Source organism: Aethalodelphis obliquidens, unplaced genomic scaffold (genome assembly GCF_003676395.1).
Source record: "Aethalodelphis obliquidens isolate GAN/ISIS:26980383/991018 unplaced genomic scaffold, ASM367639v1 scaffold62, whole genome shotgun sequence".
Taxonomy (NCBI): domain Eukaryota; kingdom Metazoa; phylum Chordata; class Mammalia; order Artiodactyla; family Delphinidae; genus Aethalodelphis; species Aethalodelphis obliquidens.
The window spans coordinates 11,164,662-11,181,004 of NW_020838006.1; the positions used below are offsets into that span (position 1 = coordinate 11,164,662).

Here is a 16,343-nt window from a genome sequence, read left to right on the forward strand (position 1 = left end):
CTCTGGAGCCTGCGCAGGCTTGGGTCCCAAGGATGGAGGGTCCTGGGGCTGAGGGAGCTGAGGAGGATGTACCAGCAAATGCGCTCCCGCTGGCCCTGTAGTGCCTGGTCCCCTCTGCATGGGACCACCATCACCAGATCCAGGCAGGCCCCCCTACAGCTTAACCAAGCTCAGTGCACCCAAAGGATGGTGGACCCTCTGGCCTCGAAGAGCTTTGACAAGTCACCTAGTCTCCAAGTCTCCTAGCAGTAAGGTCCCCACCTCCAGCCTCCTTCCTTAGAGTCTCCCCACGTACGGATGACGAACCCTCAGCAGAGCGGTTTTGCAGGAGTTGACATCTGCCTGGGTAGGTGAAGCGTAAGGGGGAATCTAATAATTGGTACAAATGAACTACCTGACAAGCCCCAAACAGACTACAGATTTAAAAAAGAAACGTATGGTTACCAAAGCAGAAAGGTGGGCAGGTGGGATATATTAGGAGGTTTGGATTAACATATACACATTAATATACATATAAAATAGATCATTAACAAGGACCCACTGTATATCACAGGGAACTCTACTCAATATTCTGTAATAACCTATATGGAAAAGAACCTGAAAAAGAATCGGTATATGGATACGTATAACTAAATCACTTAGTTGTACCCCTGAAAGTAACACAGCATTGTAAATTAACTGTACTCCAAAATAAAATAAGAATCAAATTTTTAAAAATGTTTAACTTATTAATAATCATGAAAAGCAAAAATAATTTTTTCTATTTGTTTTGTTGATTAGTTGACAAGATAATACTTGCACTGAGTTTATCATTTTTGTAAAACTGGGAGAAACTGGTAAATGGTTATCACACATAACCAGTAAAGTACTTCGAAAAATCATTCCACATATCCCCAGGGATAAAATCATCCTAGTATGTAAGACACTGAAGCACGGTGTTGTGTACTCCATTTAAATAGATGAAAAACAGACCAATCAGAAACAGTGTGATTAAGGATCCCAAACACTCCATGATGCTCGGCAGAGAGAACACACTTAATCATTTTAATCAAATAAAAACAAAGGGCATTCCTTGTTTAACTCACCTGTAGAAACTGCTCTCCTGTTCCTCCTGCTTAGGGGTCTCTGGGGCTGGGTGAAACGTGACTCTTTTCCTTGCTCAAGATGAGAGATCAGAGCTAGTTTGGAAGTGGACGATGCTGCTTGAAGGGAAGAAGAAACAACACAATGAAGAGCAGAGTCACACGGGTCAGTCTCGGCGGGGGGAGTAACCCTGGGGGAACTGAGCAAGAGGTACCCTAAACAGGTACAGGACAGGTTCTGGGAGGAGATCTTGGACAGTGCTTCCAAGGAAGCCTGAGACACTCTGGGAGGCAAATTTCTATTTAAAGGAAAACAAAATGTTTTACCTTCCTTGTTAAAGAATGGAAAATTCTCTAACTGTGGAAAACGGATGTATGGCTCCTAGGAGCAACTCCGACATGGAGACAAAGGGGCTGAGTTCTCTCAAGATAATCTGGAGGTTCAATACTAGGGTGAGGGTACCAAGAGATTGCTCGAGCCCTGGTGTACCCAGAGAATCACCTCTAAGGCAGGTCCGGAGGGAGGACAGCTTTTATGATGGAAAAAGAAGGAAAGCCTTCTTGGAAGTCAAATAGACTCCAGGGCTCTGTGTACCTGGAAACTCTTAACATCACCATTTGGGGTCAGTTAATAGTTGTAAGAGAACCTTTAGCTTCTTAGGGCCCAGAGAGAACAGCAGCAGAGAGGCTAAGGCTTTAGGAAGGCCTCACATAGAGTTCTCCAGCATCACACTCCTGTACAAGGCCCTCTGAGCAGGTGTCAAGCTGGCCCATTCCTTTTCAGTGAAGTACACAGCCACATCCTCAAAAGCCACTGATTCCTGAAATGACAAGTTCCTCCTATCCCAGGCCTCAGGACTTTGGTGATGGTCAAAACTGTCAATGAGAGGCTGAGAACAGCATCTACAAGGACGTATATTTAGTACTGTGTCCCTCATGTGCCTGAGAAGTTTTTGTGTAAAAGTTGGAAGGTGTAGAGGAAGAGGACACAAATTAAAGGTAGACAGCCAGCCAGAGTTCCACATACTTTCCCAGTTAGAACAAAATACACCTTCACTATGAGCTTCCAAACATATGCAACCTCCAAATAGACTATAATATAGAAGCTAGGCTTGGGCCTGAGCATGAATGTATATATATATATATAAAAGAAAAACTAACGTATAATGGGATATGGCTGCTACCTTAGCTCTGAGCTCCTTCCCACTTCGTATAATATATTTGGCTGATTATTTGGGCTGCTCACAGTCCTGTCATTTCTCAATTGTGCTTTCATCCAAGTTCTTCCTCCTTCTTGTCTCCTTTCTCACGACCCCAGGCACAATGCTCTCACATTTGTCCGTGACTCCCCACCCCCATGTAGAGGTAGTGAGGTCAGAGAAGCATAGGAAAGTACCGTTTACTTGAGATGGGCTAGAGAAAAGTCTGTTTATCAAAGGACAACATTAAGAGAGTGAAAAAGTGGGAATTCCCTTGCTTTCCAGTGATTGGGACTCTGCGCTTCCACCACAGGGGGCCCGGGTTCCATCCCTGACTGGGGAACTAAGATCCTGCAAGCCTCGAGGCACGGCCAAAAAAATAAATTAATAAGAGAGTGAAAAAGCAAGCCACAGACTGGGAAAAGGAATTTCATAATACATACATCTGACATAGGACTCAAATCCATAATTACTACAACTTGGAGGAAAAAAATGACACACAATGTAAGAAACAATGGGAACGTATCTCAACAGCGACTTCACATAAGTGGACATCCACGTATGCAATAAACATAGGAAATGGTGCTCTGTATCACTCCTTAGTGGAGAAAAGGCAATTAAAAAACCCCAATATGATATCAAGAATGAATGAGAGGGCTTCCCTGATGGCGCAGTGGTTGAGAGTCTGCCTGCCAATGCAGGGGACACGGGTTTGTGCCCCGGTCCGGGAGGATACCACATGCCGTGGAGTGGCTGTGCCCGTGGGCCATGGCCACTGGGCCTGCGCGTCCAGAGCCCGTGCTCCACAAAGGGAGAGACCACAACAGTGAGAGGCCCGCGTACGGCAAAAAAAAAAAAAAAAAAGAAAAGAAAAACGGAAAAAAAGAATGAATGAGAAGTATTTGCAAGGATGTGGAGCAACTGGAACTTTCTTGTACTGCTGGTAAAAGTATAAATTGGAACAACCATTTCAGAAGATTGTTGGGCAGCATCTACTAAAACTAACCAAATGTATAGCCTATGACCTAGCAATTTGACTCCTAAAGATACACCCCAGAGAAACGAGTGCATGTGTTCATCAAAAGGCATAAGCAAGAATGTTCGCTGCCTTCTTATTCATAGTAGTCGAAAACTGGAAACAATCAAAATGTCCATCCACGGTAGAATGAATAAATAAAATGTGGTATAATCATATAATGGAAAACTATTCAGCAATGAAAAAGTACAAACTACTGCTATGTGCAACCACACGGGTGAAGTTCACAGACATAAAACTGAGCAAAAGAAGGCAGATACAAAAAAAGTAAATTTTGAATGATTCCATTTACATGAAATTTAAGAACAAATAAAACTAATATATTGTCATAGCAGTCAAAATAATGGTCATCTTTTTTTGTTTTGTTTTGGCAACGCGGCTTGTGGGATCTTAGTTCCCTGACCAGGGATTGAACCCAGGCCCTTGGCAGTGAGGGCAGTCCTAACCACTGGACCGCCAGGGAAGTCCCATAAAGGTCAACTTTGGGGTGGACTGCTTGGGATGGTGCATGAGGGAGTCTGTTGAGGTACTGATAATGCTCTATGTCTCAATATGAATGATGGTCTTACAGGTGTGTATATTTCTAAAAAGTGAGCTATACAGTGAGTTATATTTATTATAAGCTATACCTCAATGAGAAAGCAAATTTACATATTTATATATATAAAAGTACGTTATATATATTTTATATATGCATATGTAACATATATAAACTTATATACACTTGTATACTTTAATATGTGCATATATAAATATTTCTGTACATATGCACATGCATACATGCAGGGGCAGAGGGAACCCAGCTCACCTGGGGCCAGGTTGTTAAGGACACTGTTGTCGTCATCTGACCGCTTTTATTCCTGTCTCGGGGAAAGGTAACACTCTCAGGAACTGAAAGTAAAGAAAGAAGCATTAGTGACAATAATTCTACTGACCCTAATTCTTGCATATAGCATCTGACCCATTCTTTTTGGGGGGCTACATGAACTATCAATACTATTCATTAGTTATTGCCTTGTATCGGTGGCAATTCTCAAGTCACAGAGGTGAGACAGCAGGCATAAGAGGGAACACAGAAACAGAAATCGTGTGGAGAATATAATTAATATACAATTTCCCAGGTACATATTCAGCTGACTGGTTCAGCGAACAGATGCGAAGGTGGACTGACAAAACTAATTTTCAGTACTCCAAAGAAGACATCTTAGGAAAGAGGACAGAAAAGGAAACTAGGGCATACAGTGGTACAGTGGAGAGAATGTTATGGGCTGAAAAGAAAACTAGAGTTCCAATTAAGATCCCTAGAGTCAGGACTTCCCTGGTGGTCCACTGGTTAAGACTCTATGCATGAGGGTGTGAGTTTGATCCCTGGTCTGGGAACGAAGATCCTGCCTGCCACACGATGCAGCCAAAAAAAAAAAAAAAAAAAAATATCCCAAGAATCCACACAGTCAGACAGTAGTAAAAGTCAAAATGGAATTTGAAAATAGTTTATTAGGAACATCTTTTTTTTTTTAAAGATTTGATGTGGGACCTCTTTTTTTTTTTTGGCTGTGTTGGGTCTTCATTGCTGTGTGCAGGCTTTTCTCTAGTTGCGGTGAGCGGGGGCTACTCTTCGATGCGGTGTGCAGGCTTCTCATTGCAGTGGCTTCTCTTGTTGCAGAGCAAGGGCTCTAGGCGCACGGACTTCAGTAGTTGTGGCTTGCAGGCTCTAGAGTGCCGGCTCAGTAGTTGTGGTTCACAGGGCTTAGTTGCTCCACAGCATGGGGAATCTGCCCGAACCAGGGCTCAAACCTGTGTCCCCTGCATTGGCAGGCAGATTCTTAACCACTGCACCACCAGAGAAGCCCTGATATGTGACCATTTTTAAAGTCTTTATTTAATTTGTTACAATATTGCTTTTGTTTTGTTTTGGTTTTTTGGCCACAGGCATATGGGATCTTAGCTCCCTGACCAGGGACCAAACCTTCACTCCCTGCACTGGAAGGCGAAGTCTTAACCACTGGACTGCCAGGGAAATCCCATATTAGGAACACCTTGATGTCTCTCTACTACTATTTTTTTCCTCTAAATGCAGATTGATTATAAGATGATCATTCAATTTTATAAGAGTGTTGGGGATAGGTGGTGAGAAGAAAAACACTACCATATTAAATGATCCATCAACTTCATGACATGTCTCAAATACTCCAAGTTCTAAATATTGTTGCATCAGGGAAGCCAAGCAATTTTATTTGTAAACTAATAGTTCTAACTCCCTTTCTAGGTCAGTTAACCAGTTCATCATTAGGAAATAAGCCTTCTGCCATCCTACAGAATGAATCAGCAAGGTTTACACATTAAAGGCGACACCTGAAATACAAATAGCCACCATTAGTTTGATTGGAAATCGTTAATAAGCATAAAAGTGCATGCACTCGTAGACTTAAAAACAACTTCCATTTCAACTCCTTATCTGCAGTTTGCTATTAAGTCTCAGGGTCCATCAGACAAAAGACTTTATACAGTCAGCACATAGCCCTTTCCTCCACTGACCCTACTTAGTGAAACCAGAAAGCTATCCAGGAAGGTAGAGGAAGCTGAGGCTGTCAGGGAAAGAGCTGTCAGGGGAGGCTAAAAACCACATCTTGATAGTTGCAGGGATTCCAGGGGTGGGATGGGGGGGGCGGGGAATGGACGGGGAAGAGTAGCTATAAGTGTAAACAAAAGAACTTTAAAAGAAAACACAATGTGGTAATTCCCTGGTGGTCCAGTGGTTAGGACTCTAAGCTGCCAATGCTGGGGGCCTGGGTTCGATCCCTGGTCTGGGAACGAAGATCCCACAAGCCCTGTGGCACTGTCAAAAACAAAAACAAATAAAACAACACAATGCAAACCTACACAGGTAATGCTGCTAAACTCATGGATGGTTTTGTCCAAAGGTAACAAAAGCAGGGATTCATACTGAGTAACTGGGTACCCCTTGTAGTTGTGTACTTTAATTCTCTTAAATCATGATACTGTCATCGTATCTTTGTAATAAACATCCCTTACAGTGGATACTTAATATTACTGACATATTAAACAAATGGCCTTAAGCAAAAAGATGTGATCTGTACAGTTGACACTATGAAAAGCAAAGCATCTGGAAGTAGAACAGCAGCAGAGGCCACCCTTACAAAGTACAAAACACTCCTACTTTCCTGTGGGGAAAACCATAGCTATGGAATTGAAGCATAAACAACAAGCCCAGGTGGGAAACAAATCACAACACACTTCACTAATGGCAGGGACCATATGTTTTATCTGATTGATTGTGAACCTTAACAATTACGTTATGACAATTACGTTAAGAGAATGTAATGAGGAGTGAAATAAAGGATGGGAAGAGAACTAGATCAAGAAATGCTGGGCTTCCCTGGTGGCGCAGTGGTTAAGAATTCGCCTGCCAATACAGGGGATACGGGTTCAAGCCCTGGTCTGGGAAGATCCCACATGCCACGGAGCAACAAAGCCCGTGTGCCACAACTACTGAGCCTGTGCTCTAGAGCCCACAAGCCACAACTACTGAGCCCGCGTGCTGCAACTACTGAAGCCCACATGCCTAGAGCCCATGCTCCGCAACAAGAGAAGCCACCGCAATGAGAAGCCCGCGCACTGAAACGAAGAGTAGTCCCCACTCACCGCAACTAGAGAAAGCCCACGTGCAGCAATGAAGACCCACCACAGCCAAAAATAAAATTAAATAAAATTTAAAAATAATAATAAATAAATAAATAAATAATGTTTCCATAGCCCCAATACTGTGCATAGGATATTATATGCTAAACATTAGACACATATTAGGCGCTTGATAGATATAGATATATATATAGATATAGATATATATAGATATAGATATATAGATAGATATAGATATATATATATATAGATATAGATATATCTATATATATATATATATCTATCTTGATATATATCAAGATATATATCAAGATATATATCTATCTTGATAGATATAACCCAAGCCACAAAAAAAAAAAAAAAAGTTTTATTTTTATTTATTTATTTTTGTTGCACTGCACAGCACGAGGCATCTTAGTTCCCCAACCAGGGATGGAACCCTGTGCCCCCTGCAGTGGAAGCCCCGAGTCTTAACCACTGGATCGCCAGTGAAGTCCCAAGATTTTAGATTAAACATTCATATGAGCCAATCTTAATCCAGGGCTCCACGTTCTCCAATTCTGTGAAGGAAGTATCCTCCATGGGGGTGGGGGGAGAAAACCATTTCAGTCCTCTTAAAACTTTGGGTACTCTACGAATCGCTTCCAGATTGGGTTTAAACATGGCCAGGCGAGTAAGGCGAATAAAGTGATCACAGACTGATTTCCTGAGACCACCTGAAAAGGGAAAGAGCGTTAAGTAATTGTGCACAGGCCTAGGGGTAGGGCTGGGGTCTCCGCAGCCTGTACAAGACGGGGCTGGAGCGACCAAGGGGAGTGTTCTCTGCTGACAGTGCGTCCTGGAGCGCAGACAAAAAAATTTGAGAACCTCGGTGTCAACACTTGAATTTGTGTCAGTATCCAAGTCTGAATAGGCCACGGGCTGTCCTGGGGACGAGAAACTAGGCGTCAGGAGCCTGCGGCCGGCGTCCCCGGCCCGCCAGCGCGCCCTCTCCATGCGAACGAGTCGAGCATGGGCGTTGGGGTGAGGACCCCGGGAGCAGCAGTAGCCGCGCCGGTCTCCCCCAGGGTCCTTCCCGTCGTGCTCAGACCAAGCCAGACCCGCTCACTGTGGACTCTGAGGGCCTCTGCCCCTTTCCAGTGAACAGAGCTTTGAGGAACCACTCGCGGGTCTTCAAAAACCAAACCCTCACGCGCTAACAGCAATGGCTGAGCCGGAAGTACGTCATCACAGTGACCTGTCAACCTATAATTTACCTTAAATTCTCTCTAGTGATTTTAGAGGACCCCACATCTCGGTGATTCCTCCTTCTAGTTCCCACCAGACGAGCCTGAGGAAAAAAAGGCGAGGTAGTGTCTTCCTCTCAGGCTCCGCATTCTTTTTTATTTTTTTGGCCGCGTCACACGGCTTGCGGGATTTCATTTCCCTGACCAGGGATCAAACCCTGGCCCTCGGCAGTCAAAGTGCAGAGTCCTAACCACCGGACCACTAGCGAATCCATGAGACTCTGCGTTCTGAGTCAAGGCAGAGGACTTGGCTTGTCCTAACCCTAAGACCGGAGAAGGAAGCAGGGCCTTCATTCCATTGGATATCAGGTGAAGGGGCGGGGCCCAGCTGAGCCAATGAGCAGTGGAGCCTGCGAGGTCATTCTTCCTCTTGGAGGCAGGAGCCTCTTCCCTGCCGGGACAGGCCCGGCCCCTGCCTGGCAGATTTTCCACCTACTGGTGAGTCCCTCCCTTCAGGGCCTAGAGGAGAAATCAGGGACCTGGAGAGACAGCTGAACTGGGCTGAGGGCCTGACCTGGACGGGGCGGAGACCTCAAGACAGAGGAGGCACCGAAACGTTTGCTGAATGAATGAAAGTCGAGGAACAGAGTAGCGATCTTAATATATACCCAGAAGACCCTTAGAAAGTCAAAAAGGAGGTGCTTTTCTGTCCTGCATAGGGAGAGCCACCATGAATGAGTGAGGGAGGGTGAGAAGTGAATCCGGGCCCCAGTTAGAAGCCTACACACAGTCCTGCAACCTTTCTTAGACTTGTCCGCCACTTCATTTGTCCACCACTGCCAAATGTCCTCATGTGTCTAGTTCCTACCCCAGCCACTGTGATGCCCCACATGGGGCTCACAGTTTACAAGTCTTTTCATCTCACACTGCCAAGAAGGCTGTGTCCAGAGGAGCATCCAGCCCTCAGCCATATCCTACTGAGGCCAACACTTCCCCGGGATCCACGAGGCCCTTGTGTGGAATCCAGGTCACATCTTTTCAAGATAACCTCAAGTCCTCAATCGTCTGCATACCCTGAGAGCTTTATAGGAGTGTCTGTGGTCACCTCCAAAAGACCTTTAAATATGCGAGAGCAGGGGTTAGGATCTCCCTGCTCAAAAGAACCTGGAGTTTAAAGCATTACTGATAACATTGTTACCGAAGAGTGTCAGATTACTCCAGGGCACTTCGGTATTCCTGAGGAGTAAACATGATTTCTCTTTCCCTCCCACTGGGATGTTCTCAGATGTAAGTCGCTGCTCCTACTCTTTGACATATTTTCCATGTAGCAGATATGGAGCCTGGAAATCATGCTGACAGTTGGAGTAGGCCATTCCCAATTCCCATCAACCAAAGACACTTGGTTAGGTAGGTTTGCCAAGGCAAAATCAAAACAACCTATGCCAGGGAATTCCCTGGTGGTCCAGTGGTTAGGACTGTGAGCTTTCACTGCTGAGGGCCTGGGTCTGATCCCTGGTTGGGGAACTAAGAGCCCACTAGCTGTGCAGTGAGGCCAAACAAACAAAAAACCCTATAGCATAATACTCATCTTAGAACAGCAATCTAGTTTTAGCAAAACATCACTGTTCCTAAAATTAAATTAATGCAATTTGAATATTATCGAATTTGAATGTTCAGTTGTAATTGTGTAATAACCTATAAACATAGGAAATTTATATCAAGCTTTAAGGGTACAATATTTACAAGCTTTAAGGGTACAATATTTTTTTACACATTTTACAAATTCTTACTCATCCAATTGCTTTAAACATAACCCATATTAGCATAATTTTAGCTATTTAGAGCCTGCCTGCTTTGCATAATTCGTGAAACTGCACCTAACGTCGGCCAGCCATGGATAAGACAAACTCTGTGGCCATAGAAGACCCCAAACTGCTGCTGCCCTTCAACGATCTCTGAAGGGCAGAGACTCCCACCTTGCTGTTGAGCAACACTGCCTAGACAAGTAAGCCTCCTTTCCAATTCGCCTCTCCACCCCACCCCCTCCCCAGGATTCCCTCGCCTTCTGCCCCTGCTGGGTTATCCCTTCAGTAAGGGACTTCCCCTGTCCTGCGATCTGTACAGAGGCCGCCCAATGTAGTTTGTTGTACAATAGTGCCATCTAGTGGTCTTATCTTTTTCTTTAAAAAATTTTTTTGGATTGAGGTATAGTTGATGTACAATATTATATGCTTCAGGTCTTGTCTTTTCTTGATCATCCCTCAAATCCTTGAACGCACCACAGAATTGAAACAATATAGATATTCTTGCCTCTTCAGTTCTTTAATACCATTTATTGAATGCTGGTTAGATCATTACTAACGGCATTGAATCATCATGTCACCCATGAATATTGGCTTCCAATGACATCCTCAAAGGTTATTACAATAAGTGCAAATACAAGTCTTACGCAGAATATTCAGGAAAATATTAACTGTAATAGATTTCCTGGTCATGTTAAATTTACCATTTGGAATGTTATAGTCTAATCACTGAATCACATATTTTACAACCACAACTGCTCTTAAACTGCTGTCTTAGTCCATTCAGGCTGCTAGACAAAACACTATAGCCTGGGTAGCTTATAAAGAACAGAATTTTATTTCTTACAGTTCTGGGTGCTGGGAGGTTCAACATCAAGGCACCAGCATGTTCGAATTCTGGTGAGGGCCCTCTTCCTGGTTCATAGACAGGGCCTTCTTGCGGTGCCCTCACATGGAAGGGAGCTAAGGAGCTCTGTGCGATCTCTTTTGTAAGAACGCTAATCCCATTCATGAGAGCACCTACCAAAAGCCCTGCCTCCTAATACCATCACATCAGGGTTAGGATTTCAACGTATGAATTTTGAAGGGGACACAAACATTGAGACCATAGCAACTGCTATAATCTTTGCGTTCCTGGAATGTGATGTCTTTCAATGTCAGTTATCCTTCTCCCTTCCATACCACCACCACCAACGGGGAAGATGAGCAATGGGCCCATGCGAAGAGTAAGAAGAGCAGTTCAATTCACCCAAGAAATGAATGTCCCCTTCCAGTGCAGCTTAAGACTGACCCAGGACAGCATGCCGTCACTGCATCAGTGGGGGGTAAGAGAGGACATCTATCAGAAAGCCCTCAGAGGAGAGAGGTGTGGCCACCCCCAGAGAACTGCCTGACATGTTGTGTGGGGAAGAGTGACCACCCTCATGGCCAAGAGTGGGGAATGCACAAGATAAAGGATGTTTGCTGCCACCTCTCTTGTCGTCGGGTATTGTAGCCCATAAGCAGCACTGCAGTAGGAACGCAGAAGAGCAAGAGCTGACACAGGGGCCCACACATGCAGCCCACCCCAAGGGTTGACAGCAGACCCACAGTAGCCCAGAGCCTTGAATTCAAACCTGTACCTAAGATGAATGAGTTACCCTGAATCAGTCAGCATCATTCTGATGGCCCAGTGTCATGTGATCCTGTGGGAAAAACCCACGCTGGCCGCCCTCCTAGAAATGAGGTCCAGCCATAGGGCCCTGGCACAACCCTACAGGTGTGCATTCTGGAGCTCTTTAGGACACCTGGTCAGCCCACACACTGAGTAAATGCTCAGAGAGCATCCCAAATGGGACAAACAGAGCACAGGTCCCATAGAGATCACAATCTACTCTCGGAGCACCCTATCTGACAGTCCTATTTGACCTAGCCACACCCAGGCAACAGTAGATGACTTTAAAAATGTAGAGGAAGGGGGGACTTCCCTGGTGGTCCAGTGGGTAAGACTCCACGCTCCCAATGGAGGGGCCCAGGTTCGATCCCTGGTCAGGGAACTAGATCCCACATGCATGCCGCAACTAAGAGTTTGCATGCCGCAACTAAGAGTTCACATGTCGCAACTAGCAGTTCACATGCCGCAACTAAGAAGTCCACATGCCGCAACTAAGACCCGGTGCAGCCAAAATAAATAAATAAATAAATGGATAAAAATAAACCAATAAAAAAAAAATGTAGAGGAAAGAACTCCTAAATGCAGGACCCCTTGAACACCCTGGGCACATGCCCTGGGGTGGGACCCTGTTTTCCTTGGTCTAATGGTGGTGCTGGGCATGGATTTAAGTGCATGGCCAGAGAGTTGCACGTACCATTTCACAACGGCCAGAGGTTGGTCACATGGCCAAACACACCTGCTGAAAAAACTGGAAATTTTAGCAATTTCTACGGAAGCAGGAGAGAATGGAGACTAGGTGATGAGTAGCAGTCATTACCATGTCCACTGAACAATAGAATGCAAGATAGACTGGAAATGTGAATATCTAGCTTTCCTATACTCTAGAGTGAAAGACAGCAACAGAGAAAAATGCTGGGAAAGGCCAGAATAGCCCATAAGGCACATCAGTACCTATTAGGAAACAGTAGCCCCTAAAGAGATACAATCCCATAGGTGCGTGACATGGCAAATGGAACAAGGGCAGGATTTCAACTCCCATCTGTCCCTTAGACCAGTTCCTCTTTGCACGATTATCACAACCACAAAGGACAGACCTGGAAATGGCTCTAGATTCAGCCACCGGTAATGTCACACACTCCTCCCCTTTGTCAACTACTTGGTGCTTTTTCAACACATTTCTCCATATTTATACAATACGTTAAAATAAGAAAAACATATAGCAGGCCTGATCTCTATCTCCTCCACACACTGAGAAAGGCTGTAACTCTCTGGGCCACGGCTCGGCAAATATTCCCAAGGAGAAGGTCTGGGGAATGTGAGGTTCATGTTATGTGTCTCATCTCTCTCAAAAATCATCACATTGCATTGGTTGCTAATGAATATCTACAAACTGTTGTTCAGTGTTGTTTTTTTTTTTTTTTAAGTGTGGTCCACTTTGAAAATTTTAAAAATCCCCAAATCCACCTCTTCTCAAGATGTAGAAAAACTGAAGAAGGGACTTCCCTGGTGACGCAGTGGTTAAGAATCCGCCTGCCAATGCAGAGGACACGGGTTTGAGCCTGGTCCGGGAAGATCCCACATGCTGCGGAGCAACTAAGCCCGTGCGCCACAACTACTGAGCCTGCGCTCTAGAACCCATGTGCCACAACTACTGAGCCTGCGTGCCACAACTACTGAAGCCTCTGTGCCTAGATCCCGTGCTCCACAACAAGAGAAGCCACCGCAATGAGAAGCCAGTGCACCGCAACGAAGAGTAGCCCCCACTCGCCGCAACTAGAGAAAGCCTGCACACGGCAATGAAGACCCAACAGAGCCAAAAATAAATAAATAAATAAATAAAATTTTTTTAAAACCTGAAGAATATGGCCCCACTCTTACAACAAAAAATAGCCAGACTGGGACCTCCCTGGCAGTCCAGAGATTAAGACCGCAGTAGGCGTGGGTTCAGTCCCTGGTCAGTGACCTAAAATCCCACATGCTGCATGGCACAACCAAAAAAAAAAAAGATAGCCAGATAATCTGAAACTTTTCCTTGAACACATCAGAGAGCTGAGCCTCAGGGCAAACAACTTACCTAAAATCTAAGGAAAGACAGACACTCTCAAGGTCATTCCTTATATTCATCTCCTTTGGGGACAGTCCACCTTCCTGACCAATCCTGCTATGGAGAAGCTCACCACTGCAGAGTTGGAAATAACATTGAGTCAACTGGAGGGAAAACAAAAAATAAAAATACAAAACAACAATAACAAAACAACCAGCATATAAATTCATTGTAAATAGAATGTCTGTCTTGGGAATTTCCCGGCAGTCCAGTGGTTAAGACTCTGCCCTTCCAATGCAGGGGGCGTGGGTTCGATCCCTGGTCAGGGAACTAAGATCCCACATGCCGCATGGCACGGCCAAAAAGTTTTAAAAAATAATAAGGCTGTCTTTAAGAAAACAGACAAAAGAGGCTGTAGTAAGAAAGGCAGGGTCAAAGTGCTAAGCTTCAAAAAGTCTTAAGGCTAGATAGGATCAAAGAAAGGGGAAGAGATGGGGAGAGGGCATCTGGGGGAGCAGAAAAAGCACAAGCTCAGAGGAAGAAACTGAAACAGTGTGTGTTGCAGTGAGTGGAGAGGACTGGCTGGAGCAGAGTCTGGGGAGGGCAGGAGGTACAGCTGGATTGGGATAATCAGGCCAAGAAGGGGAGGGCCTGCTAACCTGCACTAGGGGGACACACAGAACAAGATTACATTTAAAAGTTTCTCTCCAGGATGAATTCTCCAATGACGAATAAAATTTGAGTTCTGAATGACGACTTTCCCACATTTCTTACATTCACAGGGTTTTTCTCTAACATGAAGCCTTCAGTGCTGCTTCAATCCTGAACTCTTGTTGAAGCCTTTCCCACACTCTGCATTTGTAGGGCTTCACCCAAGGGTGGATCCATTGATCTTGGGGTTTTCTTTTTCTTTTTTCCTTCCTTTTCTTTTTTTCTTTTGGATCCATTGATATTGATTTAAGCTGACTTTTTGCTTGAAGGCCTTGCTGTAGTCCTTGCATCTAAAAAGTTTCTCTCAGGCTTCCGTGGTGGCGCAGTGGTTGAGAGTCAGCCTGCCGATGCAGGGGACACGGGTTCGTGCCCCGGTCCGGGAAGATCCCACATGCCGTGGAGCGGCTGGGCCCGTGAGCCATGGCCGCTGAGCCTGCGCGTCCGGAGCCTGTGCTCCGCAACGGGAGAGGCCACAACAGTGAGAGGCCCGCGTACAGGTAAAAAAATAAAATAAAAGATTTCTCTCCAGTGCTGACTTGCTGGTGCTGAGTTGAAGTTAAAGGCTTTGCCACACTCTTTACACACCTGGAAATTGCAGATGTGTGAACTGACCCCAACATTTTTTTCTGATCTCTTATGTGCATGACATCTATTTTTCTTTCTTTTTTTTTTTTTTGCGGCACGCGGGCCTCTCACTGTTGTGGCCTCTCCCGTTGCGGAGCACAGGCTCCGGACGCGCAGGCTCAGCGGCCATGGCTCACGGGCCCAGCCACCCCGCGGCACGTGGGATCCTCCCGGACCGGGGCACAAACCTGCATCCCCTGCATCGGCAGGCGGACTCCCAACCACTGCACCACCAGGGAAGCCTGACCTCTATTTTTTATAGGAATTTTCTCATTGTTTACTCCCTCCTTTGCTGAATCTCTCTTATTTTTCTTCATTCCATCCCTTATGAGACTTCCTGAAGGCCTCTCTATCTTGCTCTCTGATTCACAGGTAACTTGAAAACCACATCCCTGGGGAAGGTCTCTTAATGTTCCTCTGAGGCCAAACCACGGGATTCACTTTTCTCAGAATGTCTTATTTTGAGGCCTAAAAGCGCAAATTCAGCCCTGATTTCACAAGCTGAGAAAAAATAATAAACGCAAATGTTAGAGAGGGAACTAGATCATCAAAGATACGACGGTATGCTGTAAATACACAGCTTTTGTATGTTTGCAAATTGGTTTCACAGAGCATAGGGAATGAAGAAAGACAAGGAAAAGCCCTGGGACCCAAAAGGGAAAGGGGCTACATCTGGTCTCACAGCCAAAGATGCAAAAGAAGACGAGATAATTATGGTTGGTCCAAGAGAGTAACATTGTTGAAAATGGAAATCTGATCATGGGAGTGGCCTCAGAAGACCAAAAGAGAATGAAAAGTGAAGAGGATATTGGGTTGGGCGGGCTGGTGAGACTCCTTCATCAATTAAATGTCAAACAAAAAACTAAATTAAATAACTTAGATATTCCAACTTAGGGGTATGTGAGGAATGCTATCACGAAGCTTGCAAATTACCTGAAAACATAAGTAATATAAAAGATTAGAGAAAACCACACTGGGCCAGGAGAACACAGATCAAACTTCCACCCACACTGACTAACTAACCATAACTGCAAGGTAACATTTGGCCATCGATTTAGCCCTAGGCCATGACAAAATTTCACAGACTGGATGGCTTAACAGAAATTAATTTTCTTATGGTACAGGAGGCTGGAAGTCCAAGATCAAGGTGCCAGCTGGCTGGTATCCTCTGAGGCCTCTCTCCTTGGCTTGCAGATGGCCAACCTCTTGCTGCCACTTCACACGGTCACCCGCCTATGCATGTGCACCCCTGGGGTCTGTGTCCTAATCTCCTCTTCTCATATGGACACCAGTCTGACTGGATTA

The 16,343-nt window shown here is 45.0% G+C and overlaps 1 protein-coding gene across 2 annotated transcripts in view; it reads right to left on the reverse strand.

Annotated features, from left to right (window-relative positions):
- GASK1A (golgi associated kinase 1A) overlaps nt 1–14,824 on the reverse strand; it is a 94,211-nt gene extending 79,387 nt beyond the window's left edge. Inside the window, exons 1-5 of one of the 2 annotated variants that reach the window (XM_027088340.1) lie at nt 14,395–14,824; nt 13,734–13,838; nt 4,126–4,208; nt 1,794–1,903; nt 1,086–1,199 (exon numbers count right to left, since the gene is read on the reverse strand). The gene's annotated coding sequence lies outside the window, so the exon portion shown is untranslated. Of the gene's footprint in view, nt 1–1,085; nt 1,200–1,793; nt 1,904–4,125; nt 4,209–13,733; nt 13,839–14,362 lie in introns of both variants that reach the window. The other variant, XM_027088339.1, reaches the window with a different exon arrangement.
- Between the last annotated feature and the right edge of the window lie 1,519 nt (nt 14,825–16,343).